Here is a 16,216-nt window from a genome sequence, read left to right as displayed (position 1 = left end):
TTAACAGATTTTAGTAAATCACTACTACAAAAGGTACCATATTGTCCTCACTGAAGATTCAACAGTGTTATCTTTTGACAAACCTGGAATATGAAACGATAGTTCGTTTGTCTAGGGGTATGATTCTCGCTTAGAGTGCGATAGGTCCCGGGTTCAAATCCCGGACGAACGAGCCCAAATATTTGGGAAAAGGTGACATTAAACGCAAGCAAAATTATTACATACATTGTATGCATTTTGTTTTTAGCAAAATCTTTTTTTGCATATCAACAATTTATAACAGTCTTGATATGTTATTTCATTATTCCCGAAAACAAACTCACTTAAAGCATGCACAATCTTTCTACAAAATGGGAATGTCATAATAAGAACTTTTCACGTACTGTGCCTTTGTCACAGAGTGTTTTGTCTAGCAACACGCTAACAATGATGTCTGCAAGCTTAGGGTCAGAACAATTATAAACGAACTTCCAAAAGCAACATGCTTTACTTGCTAAGCGTCTGACCGAAAACGATGAGCACAAGACTTTTCTATATTTAGTTCCAGGCGAACAAACAATATTTCTGCATGTGGATTCATGAAGATGTCAACGTTGATCATGTAGCTGTCGGAACTTCACATGCTTCCGTTGAAAGAAGATCTCCGAGACTGCTTCTACACAGGAAGAATATAAATGCTAATATATGCCGGAAATACTGCATCATACCAAGGACACTTAGTCCATGTTGAATAAACTCATCACAATCAGCTCGATGAACCAGAAACTAATATTTATGCAAAAAGCTACAGAAACAAGCTCAGTAGCAAAAAGTTTAAACAAAACCCGGTTTAGTGGCACTGGGCAAACGCAAAAGACATAGAACACAAAATCACAAACAAGAAACACAGAAGAACAGCACAAAACTTCACAAAAAGCACAGTCCATACATACTATATACTAAACCCGACTGGTATTATCCTTGCTATGTAATTCCGAGCAACTATCATCACTCAAGCAATAGATTAAAGCTAATCAAGTCCGAAAACCTATCACCCCATTGTCTATTTCCGAGTTCAATAGCAAGCAGAACGTTTTCATGTTCATTCCAAATAGCTTCCAAATGCCTTGTGTTGTCTGGAAACAAAGGCCAGCAACAAACTGGGACATTGCCAGATGAATATAATCAATGTACAACTGTGTTTAAGTTTTTGCCGGTACAATGCGTGTGTTAAATTCGCAGGACAACGAACAGAAATGTTATTAGACTTGGAAGATTGTCCAGACTTCAAATTTTTCGGAAGGTTTCATTAGCATTACCATGTAAATCCCTTAACGGTAAGATTGTATAACATCGAAGGGACCCCATTCTAGATTTAGCCCCTATAGTCAATTCTAAAAGCTCCTCGGACAACCTCTTACCTTTCTCTTCTGGATCGCGAATTGAATCCTCCAAAGTCACCGCTGTATTCGATCTCGCCAAAAAGATGCGATTTTTGACTGAAAAAAAAAACAACAACACATAAACTTCTCGTCCGGAGGCGCGCGTATAAACTGATGGGCCCGTGGTCCTGATGGAATTCATTTGTTTTTACAATGGATGGTAAAGGTAGTAAGATACAAATGGTGCTTCTGAAGGAACAAGATCTTCCTCTTCTGAACAATGGAGCAGATTTGAAGAATTTTAAGTCAAAATATGGTCAGACAAAATTTAAAGTTGTGAATTTTAAATCATGAGTGTATAAGGTGACATGTTTGCTTCAGGACAAAACATACAAGGAGACACTGTTTAAGGACAAGATGGTCTTGCAAAGGAAATTTGAAAGTATATTCGGTGATAGTGAAACAAATAGGCCAAAACTCGCAGTGTTATCAAGGCCTCAAGTCAGATTTAAAGAATCTTGCAGCTTTCAAGTTTGAAACGGTGTAAAAAATATAAAAAGGAAACAAAAACACGGGTAATGATGCTACTAGATAAGAAGACAAATACGATAGAAATACTTTTAAATAATGTTACAATTTTGTTAGAAAACCTAACACTCGACTGTAGAAATTTGGAAAGAGGAAGCCTGAGACAAATTTCTTCCAATGCCATGACATTGAACAACAATCGCGAACTTCACAGATGGAGAACACACAAACACACCAGTTGCAGCAAATGGGTCGTCATGAACAGTTTAACGCGCAGAGCAACCTTTTCATTGTTCAAAGTGTTATGAACACGAACAGTCGTACTTTCAGTCAAGCGCGCCATAATTTACACATAGAGGCTATTCTATAAGACACGTCGGAGATTCAAGAGGAATCACACAGTCGCAAAGGTTTTTCACAGGCCATGAGAGACGAAAATTTCATTACAGATCTCAGCGATCAGTGGTATGAAACCCTTTCACATCCCAATGAAACAACTGTCTTGGACGAGGATATTATGTCGGAGTTTGTCAAGGAATTCCGTTCCCTCCCGAGTGTCTGAATTGCCGTGGAAAAGAAAATTATGGAAATGATTGTATGGGAATTTTGAAGGGGCCAATATGTGAAAAGGTCTGAATGTTGTAGATGAAACTCCTGTGTGACAACATTGATTTAAGAAAATTGCAATACATGATATACATGCTAGCTGCTTTGCTGTTTTTATTAAAACGAACACTCACGAATTCATGTTGATAAAAGAAACTATGTTGTCCTCATATGAGGATTACAGGAGTAGGTTTAGAGATCAGAATCAATAAATGGTATTCTTGCAACTAACAAAATAGGGCTCGTACGGGATTTGAACCCGGGACCTCTCGCACCCTAAGCGAGAATCATAACCCTAGACCAACGAGCCATTATGGCTACGATATTGTAAAGATCTAATTGTTGAATCTTCAACGATATCATTGCTTATAACAATTGTTATAAATTTGTGTCATCTGCCAGAATGCCTAGAGGCTAAAATATAAGTTTAAGGTTATGATGACATATGCTTAATAATTGAAAACAAATTTCCATTATTTAAACAACCTGCACGCCAGACTGAGTCAAATACTTTTTTTAAATTGCATGGAAGGACTATTCTAGTTCAGTTTGTTTTTGTACTTACAATATTCTGCAAACATTTGAGGCTTACATATGTTATTAACAGTACTATGTTTTTTTTTAAATCATTCATGTTTGTTTAATATGTTCATTGAGGTATCGTAGCAAGTTAGATTGCTTTATAATTTATCATTTATAAGTGCAGTAAGCACTTTACCTAAACAACTAAGTTAAGTAAAAGCACTATTGTTCTCAGGTTGCTTTACATCACCTTTAAATTTTATACATTGATTCTATATCACCAACTAACCACGTTTTTGAATGAATACCTACACAAACATGTATATATCTACATGGTACTACAAGATTGCTTTATAAAGTCAATATCGAAATACAACTATTCTTTAGCACTAGCACTATAGCGGCTTGTTGGTCTAGGGGTATGATTCTCAATTTAGGTGCAAGAGGTCCAGGAATCCAACCAAGGTCGAGCCCATTTTTCCTTTATCTCCATCTTTTCTCTATTGGGTTGTCCTTTCGTACAAAAGGTACACTATGCTAATTCTTCATTTTAAACGTGATGGTATATATCGGTTTATTTTAATACCCGTCCTTGAAATAGAAGTTTTAAGCCTTGTAAAAAGACGAATCAATCCAGCTTAATCCATTCCAGTGAGATATCGAAATTTAATATTTGTTTTCTGGATGCCAATCAAGCATGTGACTATACTTGGATCTTTTTTCTTCTTCTGAAGTAGTGCTAATTTTCAGTCTCTGTATTAAAGTATTTCTAGATGTTGCACAATCAATTTACGATGTCTTTATCCTTCTAAAGAAAAGGCTCGTAAGGAAAATGAGCCCGGGGTCTCTTACGCACCAAAATAAAAAAATATAAGGCTGGACCAGCAATCAATTAAAAAACTGGCATAATTCCTTCAACTGCAAATATTATAATTTTAATATTTTACCGCCGCTCGTTGGTCTTGGGGTATGATTCTCGCTTTGGGTGCGAGCCCAGTATGTTTTGGAATTTATGGAAGTGTTTCTTGAAGCAAAAATCATAACTCATCGTTGTACAAAGTTTATGTCGACCGATTTACGGTACTTAAGGTATTTGGGTTAACAGGTTTTAGTGAATCACTACTACAAAATGTACCATATTGTCCTCACTGAAGATTCAACAGTGTTATCTTTTGACAAACCTGGAATATGAAACGATAGTTCGTTTGTCTAGGGGTATGATTCTCGCTTAGAGTGCGATAGGTCCCGGGTTCAAATCCCGGACGATCGAGCCCAAATATTTGAGAAAAGGTGACATTAAACGCAAGCAAAATTATTACATACATTGAATGCATTTTGTTTTTAGCGAAATCTTTTTTTGCATATCAACAATTTATAACAGTCTTGATATGTTATTTCATTATTCCCGAAAACAAACTCACTTAAAGCATGCACAATCTTTCTACAAAATGGGAATGTCATAATAAGAACTTTTCACGTACTGTGGCTTTGTCACAGAGTGTTTTGTCTAGCAACACGCTAACAATTATGTCTGCAAGCTTAGGGTCAGAACAATTATAAACGGACTTCCAAAAGCAACATGCTTTACTTGCTAAGCGTCTGACCGAAAACGATGAGCACAAGACTTTTCTATATTTATTTCCAGGCGAACAAACAATATTTCTGCATGTGGATTCATGAAGATGTCAACGTTGATCATGTAGCTGTCGGAACTTCACATGCTTCCGTTGAAAGAAGATCTCCGAGACTGCTTCTACACAGGTAGAATATAAATGCTAATATATGCCAGAAATACTGCATCATAACAAGGACACTTAGTCCATGTTGAATAAACTCATCACAATCAGCTCGATGAACCAGAAACTAATATTTATGCAAAAAGCTACAGAAACAAGCTCAGTAGCAGAAAGTTTAAACAAAACCCGGTTTAGTGGCACTGGGCAAACGCAAAAGACGTAGAACACAAAATCACAAACAAGAAACACAGAAGAACAGCACAAAACTCCACAAACAGCACAGTGCATACATACTATATACTAAACCCGACTGGTATTATCCTTGCTATGTAATTCCGAGCAATTATCATCACTCAAGCAATAGATTAAAGCTAATCAAGTCCGAAAACCTATCACCCCATTGTCTATTTCCGAGTTCAATAGCAAGCAGAACCTTTTCATGTTCATTCCAAATAGCTTCCAAATGCCTTGTGTTGTCTGGAAACAAAGGCCAGCAACAAACTGGGACATTGTCAGATCAATATAATCAATGTACAACTGTGCTTAAGTTTTTGCCGGTACAATGCGTGTGTTAAATTCGCAGGACAACGAACAGAAATGTAATTAGACTTGGAAGATTGTCCAGACTTCAAATTTTTCGGAAGGTTTCATTAGCATTACCATGTAAATCCCTTAACGGTAAGATTGTATAACATCGAAGGGACCCCATTCTAGATTTAGCCCATATAGTCAATTCTAAAAGCTCCTCGGACAAGCTCTTACCTTTCTCTTCTGGATCGCGAATTGAATCCTCCAAAGTCACCGCTGTATTCGATCTCGCCAAAAAGATGCGATTTTGACTGAAAAAAAACAACAACACATAAACTTCTCGTCCGGAGGCGCGCGTATAAACTGATGGGCCCGTGGTCCTGATGGAATTCATTTGTTTCTACAATGGATGGTAAAGGTAGTAAGATACAAATGGTGCTTCTGAAGGAATAAGATCTTCCTCTTCTGAACAATGGAGCAGATTTGAAGAATTTTAAGTCACAATATGGTCAGACAAAATTTAAAGTTGTGAATTTTAAATCATGAGTGTATAAGGTGACATGTTTGCTTCAGGACAAAACATACAAGGAGACACTGTTTAAGGACAAGATGGTCTTGCAAAGGAAATTTGAAAGTATATTCGGTGATAGTGAAACAAATAGGTCAAAACTCGCAGTGTTATCAAGGCCTCAAGTCAGATTTAAAGAATCTTGCAGCTTTCAAGTTCGAAACGGTGTAAAAAATATAAAAAGGAAACAAAAACACGGGTAATGATGCTACTAGATAAGAAGACAAATACGATAGAAATACTTTTAAATAATGTTACAATTTTGTTAGAAAACCTAACACTCGACTGTAGAAATTTGGAAAGAGGAAGCCTGAGACAAATTTCTTCCAATGCCATGACATTGAACAACAATCGCGAACTTCACAGATGGATAACACACAAACACACCAGTTGCAGCAAATGGGTCGTCATGAACAGTTTAACGCGCAGAGCAACCTTTTCATGGTTCAAAGTGTTATGAACACGAACAGTCGTACTTTCAGTCAAGCGCGCCATAATTTACACATAGAGGCTATTCTATAAGACACGTCGGAGATTCAAGAGGAATCACACAGTCGCAAAGGTTTTTCACAGGCCATGAGAGACGAAAATTTCTTACAGATCTCAGCGATCAGTGGTATGAAACCCTTTCACATCCCAATGAAACAACTGTCTTGGACGAGGATATTATGTCGGAGTTTGTCAAGGAATTCCGTTCCCTCCCGAGTGTCTGAATTGCCGTGGAAAAGAAAATTATGGAAATGATTGTATGGGAATTTTGAAGGGGCCAATATGTGAAAAGGTCTGAATGTTGTAGATGAAACTCCTGTGTGACAATATTGATTTAAAAAATTGCAATACATGATATACATGCTAGCTGCTTTGCTGTTTTTATTAAAACGAACACTCACGAATTCATGTTGATAAAAGAAACTATGTTGTCCTCATATGAGGATTACAGGAGTAGGTTTAGAGATCAGAATCAATAAATGGTATTCTTGCAACTAACAAAATAGGGCTCGTCCGGGATTTGAACCCGGGACCTCTCGCTCCCGAAGCGAGAATCATACCCCTAGACCAACGAGCCGTTCTGAATGACATGAATCGTTATCTATTCATGTAATTGTGGAATCACTACTTTTCAATGACACTGCTTATTAAGAGTGGTAACACCTGGTGACAATTTCAGATAGAACGACGTGTTTGCTTCTTATATATACTAGTAATCATTGCATAATTTGCATCAGCATTCTGTAATTAATAAGTTTATAATTGTAATAATGCAGTTTGTGAATATAGCTACAAATGGTAAAAAATAATATTTTTAAATACAAATATAATGAATTATATTCAACTGCACATATCAATGACAAAACGATTTAAATATAATTATGTTTACAATCAGTATCGCGGCTCGTTGGTCTAGGGGTATGATTCTCGCTTTGGGTGCGAGAGGTCCCGGGTTCAAATCCCGGACGAGCCCATTTTTTATATTAATTTGCGGAATCGCTTGTTCTTTACCTTTGACAGCGTCTCAAACTGATCTAAGATGGGTTTTTAAACCATGCCAAAATGAGCTGAGATGTTTTTTCCTCCAAAGATTCGCTGTCTTAGATCTCGCCAAAAAATATGCAATTTTTAACTGAGAACAACAAAACCTTTCTCGTCCGGTGGCGCGCGTATAAACTGATGGCCCGAATGGATGGTAAAGGTTATAAGATACAACTGGAGCTTCTGAAGGAACAATATGTCCTACTTCTGAATGATGGAGCAGATTTGAAGAAGTCTATGACACAAGATGGTCGGACAGAATTCAAAGTTGTGTATTTTAAATCATGAGTGTATAAGATGACATGTTTTCTTCTGGTGAATACATACAAGGAGTCATTGTTTAAGGTCCAGGTTCTTGAAAAGAAGAAGGTACATACATACTTAGGAAACTTTGAAAGTATATTCGGTGATAGTGACGCAAATGAATCAATACTCGCATATTATTAATGCACACTTGTTTTATGCATAATGACAAAACAAACAATGGCATTTTTACAGCACTACTTTACAAGATTGGAAAATAATTCTACAGTAGCACTGTAGATGAAATATATAATTTGAAAAAAAAACGATGACATATCAGGAGAATGTTATACCAAGGGCTGAAGTCAGATTTGAAAAATCTTGCAGCTTTCCGTTCCAAGCGGTGTAAAAAAATGTAAAAAAGTACGAGTGATGATGCTACTAAATAAGACGACAAGTACGATAGAAACACTTTTAAATAACGTTAGAAAACTAAACACTCGACTTGAACAATTAGGAAATAGGAAGCTTGAGACAAATGCTTCCAAAACCACAACAGTGAACACCAATCACAAACTTTACAGATAGCTAACACACAAACACACCAGTTGAAAGAATAGGGTAGTCATGAACAGTTTAACGCGAACTGCAACCTTTTAATGGTTCACAGTTTTTAGTTAATGGAAAAGGTGTCCGGAAGCAATCGTAGTACTAATTACATGTTGATCGATTTACGGTTTCCATTTAACATGCGATATTTAGTATATATTATAGGCCAGAAGGTATCACACCAACAAGTGTAATATCATCTCCAAGCCTAGGTTGTCCAACAGAGTTTGTACCATCGTTTTCGCCATAGCCAGATTGTTCTAGTCTTTTGGGTAGAATGCACTAAATAATAAAATCTCACCCAGTAGCTATGCGGACAAAACAAAACGGAACAGAACAGAAGTTTATATCAAAGAAATATAAACAAGTAAACTCAATTTTCATACAGTTGATCATCGTTACAAGGTAGCCAATACCAGACTACCAAATGCACGTTTTACGGTTTTGGAATCGTTTAATAATGTTTTCCATTATTTCCTTCAATTTCGAAAATGTATGGGGATCGTGCCAACAGCGTCAATAGTACCTTTCATATCTCTGCCATTGCCTTTGTCACCTCGTTTTCAGTATGATTTTCATATCGAAATAAGTATTGAGAAAGACCTTAAGGACCATTATCCCGGATTTTACACCGTATAAAACGTGTTCGTCCTGTGTTTCAATCGTTCACATGTGACGAGTATTATATGTTTTCTAATGTTGATCAATGATTTATCCGATGCAGGATCTCTACAACGCTCGTTTACTTTGTCGATTGCACACTGTCAAAGCTCTAAGAGTGGTTAATTATAGCAAATCCATCCTCTACTCGTTCGAAACACCGAGATAACTTTTATTTTTGAATATTCTAATATTTTTATCAAGACAACATATTTTTACCAAGTATTATTACAATCGGATAAAAACTATTTGGTTTATGACATAAAACATAAACATAAACGTACCCAACCGGATTTCTCCATCTTTAACCCGTTTCTTTTTCGCTAAAACTCCGGCTCAAAATAAAGTTGAAGCATTCCCATAGACCAACGAGCCATTGATTAGATATAACAACTCTGTCGAATTATGGAGTTGAGAATCATAACGCATATCAATGGCATTTTATATCAAAATAATATGGTTTGTGAAACAAGTAGTTAAGTACACATTGACTATTATAAGGTCATTGTTGCAATTAATCAAACTTCTTTTACAGTTATTGGAGCAACCTAGAAGGTCACCAAGAAAACGCATTAAACTCCATGTGACCTTTGTATGAAAATCCGCCCGTAAACGAAATTTCTGCCCGTAACTGAAATTTCAACTAAATTTGAATCTCCGCAATTCAGTCTTAATCTGAAATTCCGCCCGTTATTTGAATTCCGTCACATCTCATTTACATATTTCGCCCTTAGATCCCGTGCGCAATCCGGCCTGGTTCAGCCTAAAACACTAAAATTTACATTATTCCAAGTACGCCTGGAAAAAATCTACGCCCGGAATTGACGCAAAATTTCGGATTGCTAAAGCAAAACGTACTTATAATGTGGTCATAAACGAATGTAAAGCACAATTTAGTAATTGATTATTTTAAATGGATGATCTTTTAATTTAGAAACTGGTAGTAACAGTATATACTATGGAGTTTTCAAGAGAAATTTCGATTTGGAGAAAACCTTTCCAACATGCCAAATATAAAACTAAATTATTTCATTCAATTTAAAACAAGGTATCATAGGTAGCATCTTTAACAATGAAAAGGCGGAAGAATTTTGTAAAAAATGTTGAAGTTTAACAAAGTAATGAAAAAATAGCTGCTGCTTATATGACAGTATATTAATTAAGTAGAACTATTAAAAGGAACAATTACACAGCCATTTCTGTTGATAAAACAAAATATGTTGTGCTTATTTAAGATTAACCAGAAAGTTTGAAGTATAATAATTGATTGTGTTTATGCTCATGCAATTAAAAGAAACTGGGCTCATACGGGAGTTTAACCCGGGACCTCTCGCACCCGATGCGAAAACAAACTTCTAGACCAACGAGCAGTTCATAACACTTAAAAACTATGGGATTAAATGAGATCTGTTCTTGTATGTCCCCACACTTGATATACTTGATAGCGTATGGTACACAAATTACATTACATCAAGTTAACTTGTTAAAACAAATCGAATACAAAATTAATACAGTCCAAGCAATTAAAGGGGCTGCACTCCGTATGATGAAATAGCGAAAAAAAGAGAAAAATGTCGAAAACAGACATAAACGTGGAATCGATGTGCACAATGCATTGAAACGTACTAACTGAAGTACCACATAGTTTACAATAAATTTATTTGTAGCAGTTTTTTCGTATTTTTCCATTCAAAAAGATTGCTATATATGTCTACCTAGTAGAATTCATTCATTATGCGTGATTGGCTAGTCGATGTTATCACGTGATATTACCAAGTAAGGTATATAGCTTAAATATTCGAACCGTTTCGGGTAGGCCTTCGTAGCACAGTTGACATAATGGACTGCAATTTTGGCGACACCGGTTTGTTAATGTAAAAGCTGGTATTCCGCGCCGGTCAAAATGAATCCGAGAAACAGGAAAATCAGCCAGTTCTAGTTGGCGATCTGAATTTTAAAAACAGTTTTATATCGCGCTTAGCAATATTCCAACTGGAACGCTATTCCGGATATTTATGTCATACCCCACCTGGCGGCTGGTATTTCCGGATACAAATGATAATCCCCATGCACCAGACGGTTACAGATACAAGCATTCGAACCATATTGAAATGACATTCAAACCATTACCTTTTTATTTGATGGATTTTTGAAATGAAATTGGTTTTATTAAATGTTATTTGTAAAGCTGTTAAATTTTGGTGTATCAAATAATTTGACTTAATTCATTATTCAATACCGGTCGGTAGGTGGTGAAGAATCGCCTCTAAGTTGTAATATCTCAAACGCTTAGTGCGATAAAAATTGGTATTTTTTTAACCAAGAAGAAATGTTTTTCTTAAACCGACGACATTGACATTACCGCTTCAACCTCACACTGCCAATAACGGAATGTTCAAACTTTTTCTAAAGTAATATAAAAGTATACGCTCACATGAAGCTAGTTCGTCACCGATCTCAATGGGCATACATGTTTGTGTTGTACTATCATTCTATTTCAGTTTAATATAAATATACATACTAAATTCGGACTCATAACTAGTAGAATTGGCGATTATAAGTCCGACGCTCTATCGCCACTTCCATTGTGCCGTTAGTAAGTTACAGAAATAGTTCACACAATTATCTATCAATCATCTAATAATTAATTAACAAAAGATATAGATCAGTCAACAAATCTATGAATACAAAATTACATTCACGGCTAAATGTGTAAAAACGGACTAAACACTAATTCTGTCTTATGTACTGCAATGAAAGGTGTCGGTCGCTTTTATCAGGGTAAAGGGTAAATTTAAGGTTAACTGGACAACTTGCCATTAATTCCGAAACATAACTGGGCTCAGCAGGGGTTTTGATCCGGGACTTCTCGAATCCAAAGCAAGAATCATACCCTAGACAAACGAGGCGCGATACTAAAAATAACATAGATATAGTTCAATTGTTGGTTAAATGATGATAGCAGTTGAATGACAAATGCAATCATTTTTAATCGATTGAGTTGACTTTATTTGTATTTAACTAGAGCCATTTATTTGTTCAGCATTAATTATGTTATCTGTTAGGTTTTGTTTTGTAACAACCAGTTCACTTTTCTAATTCGTCCCCTTTAAGCAATACTTAAAGGGTGCGTCAAACTGATATATTTGCTGTATTGAGGTAGAATTAAAAGCAAAACTCTTCTAAACAGGAGCGCTGAGGAGCGTCCACAGGAATACAACACAGCTCATCAACAATCGTTGCTTACAAAATAAGGACAATTTCAAAACATCTTATAAACACCGTGAACAAGAAAACAAACGCTTTAAATAACACAAGTTATAAAGCAGGATGGTTTGTATGGCACAAACCTGTTAACATGAAATGTTGGAAATGTGTTGTTTTCCTAAAACAATGGGCTCGTCCGGGATTTGAACCCGGGACCTCTCGCACCCGAAGCGAGAATCATACCCCTAGACCAACGAGCCGGTGACATTATTACTATACTGTCTAATAATAAATTTGTTTAATTATAACTCATTGCGATGGTATTGCTAATGGTTGTGCAACATCTGGAGGCAAAATGATATTAAATGATTTTGTTGTAAATATGCACACCATAGGTTTAACGTTGATAGCTACTGGTCCACCAATTACCTTTGATCTTAATATTGATACAAGTTCAAAAGTAAATGCGTTTTTATGACAATATTTTCATTACATTTTTAATAAAAACAAGAAGGAGATATAATATATCTTAATTAAGTGCACGATATTACTTATGGTAAGTCTATATTAGGATATCATATTAATTCGATTTGAAAAATACTAATTAATAGTTTCATTAATTCCTTCCGAAATGTAATAAAATAACTGGGCTCGTCAAGGATTTGAACCCGGGACCTCTCGCACCCTAAGCGAGAATCATACCCCTAGACCAACGAGCCATTATGGCTACGATATTGTAAAGATCTAATTGTTGAATCTTCAACGATATCATTGCTTATAACAATTGTTATAAATTTGTGTCATCTGCCAGAATGCCTAGAGGCTAAAATATAAGTTTAAGGTTATGATGACATATGCTTAATAATTGAAAACAAATTTCCATTATTTAAACAACCTGCACGCCAGACTGAGTCAAATACTTTTTTTAAATTGCATGGAAGGACTATTCTAGTTCAGTTTGTTTTTGTACTTACAATATTCTGCAAACATTTGAGGCTTACATATGTTATTAACAGTACTATGGGTTTTTTTTTAAATCATTCCTGTTTGTTTAATATGTTCATTGAGGTATCGTAGCAAGTTAGATTGCTTTATAATTTATCATTTATAAGTGCAGTAAGCAATTTACCTAAACAACTAAGTTAAGTAAAAGCACTATTGTTCTCAGGTTGCTTTACATCACCTTTAAATTTTATACATTGATTCTATATCACCAACTAACCACGTTTTTGGATGAATACCTACACAAACATGTATATATCTACATGGTACTACAAGATTGCTTTATAAAGTCAATATCGAAATACAACTATTCTTTAGCACTAGCACTATAGCGGCTTGTTGGTCTAGGGGTATGATTCTCAATTTAGGTGCAAGAGGTCCAGGAATCCAACCAAGGTCGAGCCCATTTTTCCTTTATCTCCATCTTTTCTCTATTGGGTTGTCCTTTCGTACAAAAGGTACACTATGCTAATCCTTCATTTTAAACGTGATGGTATATATCGGTTTATTTTAATACCCGTCCTTGAAATAGAAGTTTTAAGCCTTGTAAAAAGACGAATCAATCCAGCTTAATCCATTCCAGTGAGATATCGAAATTTAATATTTGTTTTCTGGATGCCAATCAAGCATGTGACTATACTTGGATCTTTTTTCTTCTTCTGAAGTAGTGCTAATTTTCAGTCTCTGTATTAAAGTATTTCTAGATGTTGCACAATCAATTTACGATGTCTTTATCCTTCTAAAGAAAAGGCTCGTAAGGAAAATGAGCCCGGGGTCTCTTACGCACCAAAATAAAAAAATATAAGGCTGGACCAGCAATCAATTAAAAAACTGGCATAATTCCTTCAACTGCAAATATTATAATTTTAATATTTTACCGCAGCTCGTTGGTCTTGGGGTATGATTCTCGCTTTGGGTGCGAGCCCAGTATGTTTTGGAATTTATGGAAGTGTTTCTTGAAGCAAAAATCATAACTCATCGTTGTACAAAGTTTATGTCGACCGATTTACGGTACTTAAGGTATTTGGGTTAACAGGTTTTAGTGAATCACTACTACAAAATGTACCATATTGTCCTCACTGAAGATTCAACAGTGTTATCTTTTGACAAACCTGGAATATGAAACGATAGTTCGTTTGTCTAGGGGTATGATTCTCGCTTAGAGTGCGATAGGTCCCGGGTTCAAATCCCGGACGATCGACCCCAAATATTTGAGAAAAGGTGACATTAAACGCAAGCAAAATTATTACATACATTGTATGCATTTTGTTTTTAGCGAAATCTTTTTTTGCATATCAACAATTTATAACAGTCTTGATATGTTATTTCATTATTCCCGAAAACAAACTCACTTAAAGCATGCACAATCTTTCTACAAAATGGGAATGTCATAATAAGAACTTTTCACGTACTGTGGCTTTGTCACAGAGTGTTTTGTCTAGCAACACGCTAACAATTATGTCTGCAAGCTTAGGGTCAGAACAATTAAAAACGGACTTCCAAAAGCAACATGCTTTACTTGCTAAGCGTCTGACCGAAAACGATGAGCACAAGACTTTTCTATATTTATTTCCAGGCGAACAAACAATATTTCTGCATGTGGATTCATGAAGATGTCAACGTTGATCATGTAGCTGTCGGAACTTCACATGCTTCCGTTGAAAGAAGATCTCCGAGACTGCTTCTACACAGGTAGAATATAAATGCTAATATATGCCAGAAATACTGCATCATAACAAGGACACTTAGTCCATGTTGAATAAACTCATCACAATCAGCTCGATGAACCAGAAACTAATATTTATGCAAAAAGCTACAGAAACAAGCTCAGTAGCAAAAAGTTTAAACAAAACCCGGTTTAGTGGCACTGGGCAAACGCAAAAGACGTAGAACACAAAATCACAAACAAGAAACACAGAAGAACAGCACAAAACTCCACAAACAGCACAGTGCATACATACTATATACTAAACCCGACTGGTATTATCCTTGCTATGTAATTCCGAGCAACTATCATCACTCAAGCAATAGATTAAAGCTAATCAAGTCCGAAAACCTATCACCCCATTGTCTATTTCCGAGTTCAATAGCAAGCAGAACCTTTTCATGTTCATTCCAAATAGCTTCCAAATGCCTTGTGTTGTCTGGAAACAAAGGCCAGCAACAAACTGGGACATTGTCAGATCAATATAATCAATGTACAACTGTGCTTAAGTTTTTGCCGGTACAATGCGTGTGTTAAATTCGCAGGACAACGAACAGAAATGTAATTAGACTTGGAAGATTGTCCAGACTTCAAATTTTTCGGAAGGTTTCATTAGCATTACCATGTAAATCCCTTAACGGTAAGATTGTATAACATCGAAGGGACCCCATTCTAGATTTAGCCCATATAGTCAATTCTAAAAGCTCCTCGGACAACCTCTTACCTTTCTCTTCTGGATCGCGAATTGAATCCTCCAAAGTCACCGCTGTATTCGATCTCGCCAAAAAGATGCGATTTTGACTGAAAAAAAACAACAACACATAAACTTCTCGTCCGGAGGCGCGCGTATAAACTGATGGGCCCGTGGTCCTGATGGAATTCATTTGTTTCTACAATGGATGGTAAAGGTAGTAAGATACAAATGGTGCTTCTGAAGGAATAAGATCTTCCTCTTCTGAACAATGGAGCAGATTTGAAGAATTTTAAGTCACAATATGGTCAGACAAAATTTAAAGTTGTGAATTTTAAATCATGAGTGTATAAGGTGACATGTTTGCTTCAGGACAAAACATACAAGGAGACACTGTTTAAGGACAAGATGGTCTTGCAAAGGAAATTTGAAAGTATATTCGGTGATAGTGAAACAAATAGGTCAAAACTCGCAGTGTTATCAAGGCCTCAAGTCAGATTTAAAGAATCTTGCAGCTTTCAAGTTCGAAACGGTGTAAAAAATATAAAAAGGAAACAAAAACACGGGTAATGATGCTACTAGATAAGAAGACAAATACGATAGAAATACTTTTAAATAATGTTACAATTTTGTTAGAAAACCTAACACTCGACTGTAGAAATTTGGAAAGAGGAAGCCTGAGACAAATTTCTTCCAATGCCATGACATTGAACAACAATC

At 36.0% G+C, this 16,216-nt stretch overlaps 3 non-coding genes across 3 annotated transcripts; 1 reads left to right on the top strand and 2 right to left on the bottom strand.

The window, feature by feature from the left end:
* Positions 1-6,843: 6,843 nt before the first annotated feature.
* Positions 6,844-6,915, bottom strand: Trnap-cgg (transfer RNA proline (anticodon CGG)). Its single transcript has one exon. It is a non-coding gene; the product is annotated as a tRNA-Pro (tRNA).
* A 324-nt stretch (positions 6,916-7,239) lies between these two features.
* Positions 7,240-7,311, top strand: Trnap-ugg (transfer RNA proline (anticodon UGG)). Its single transcript has one exon. It is a non-coding gene; the product is annotated as a tRNA-Pro (tRNA).
* A 4,975-nt stretch (positions 7,312-12,286) lies between these two features.
* Trnap-cgg (transfer RNA proline (anticodon CGG)) lies at positions 12,287-12,358 on the bottom strand. Its single transcript has one exon. It is a non-coding gene; the product is annotated as a tRNA-Pro (tRNA).
* Positions 12,359-16,216: the final 3,858 nt, after the last annotated feature.

This window comes from Mya arenaria, chromosome 4, assembly GCF_026914265.1.
Source record: "Mya arenaria isolate MELC-2E11 chromosome 4, ASM2691426v1".
Classification (NCBI taxonomy): Eukaryota; Metazoa; Mollusca; class Bivalvia; order Myida; family Myidae; genus Mya; species Mya arenaria.
The sequence above is the reverse complement of the archived record's forward strand: the minus strand, read 5'-3'. Positions and strand labels throughout refer to the sequence as shown.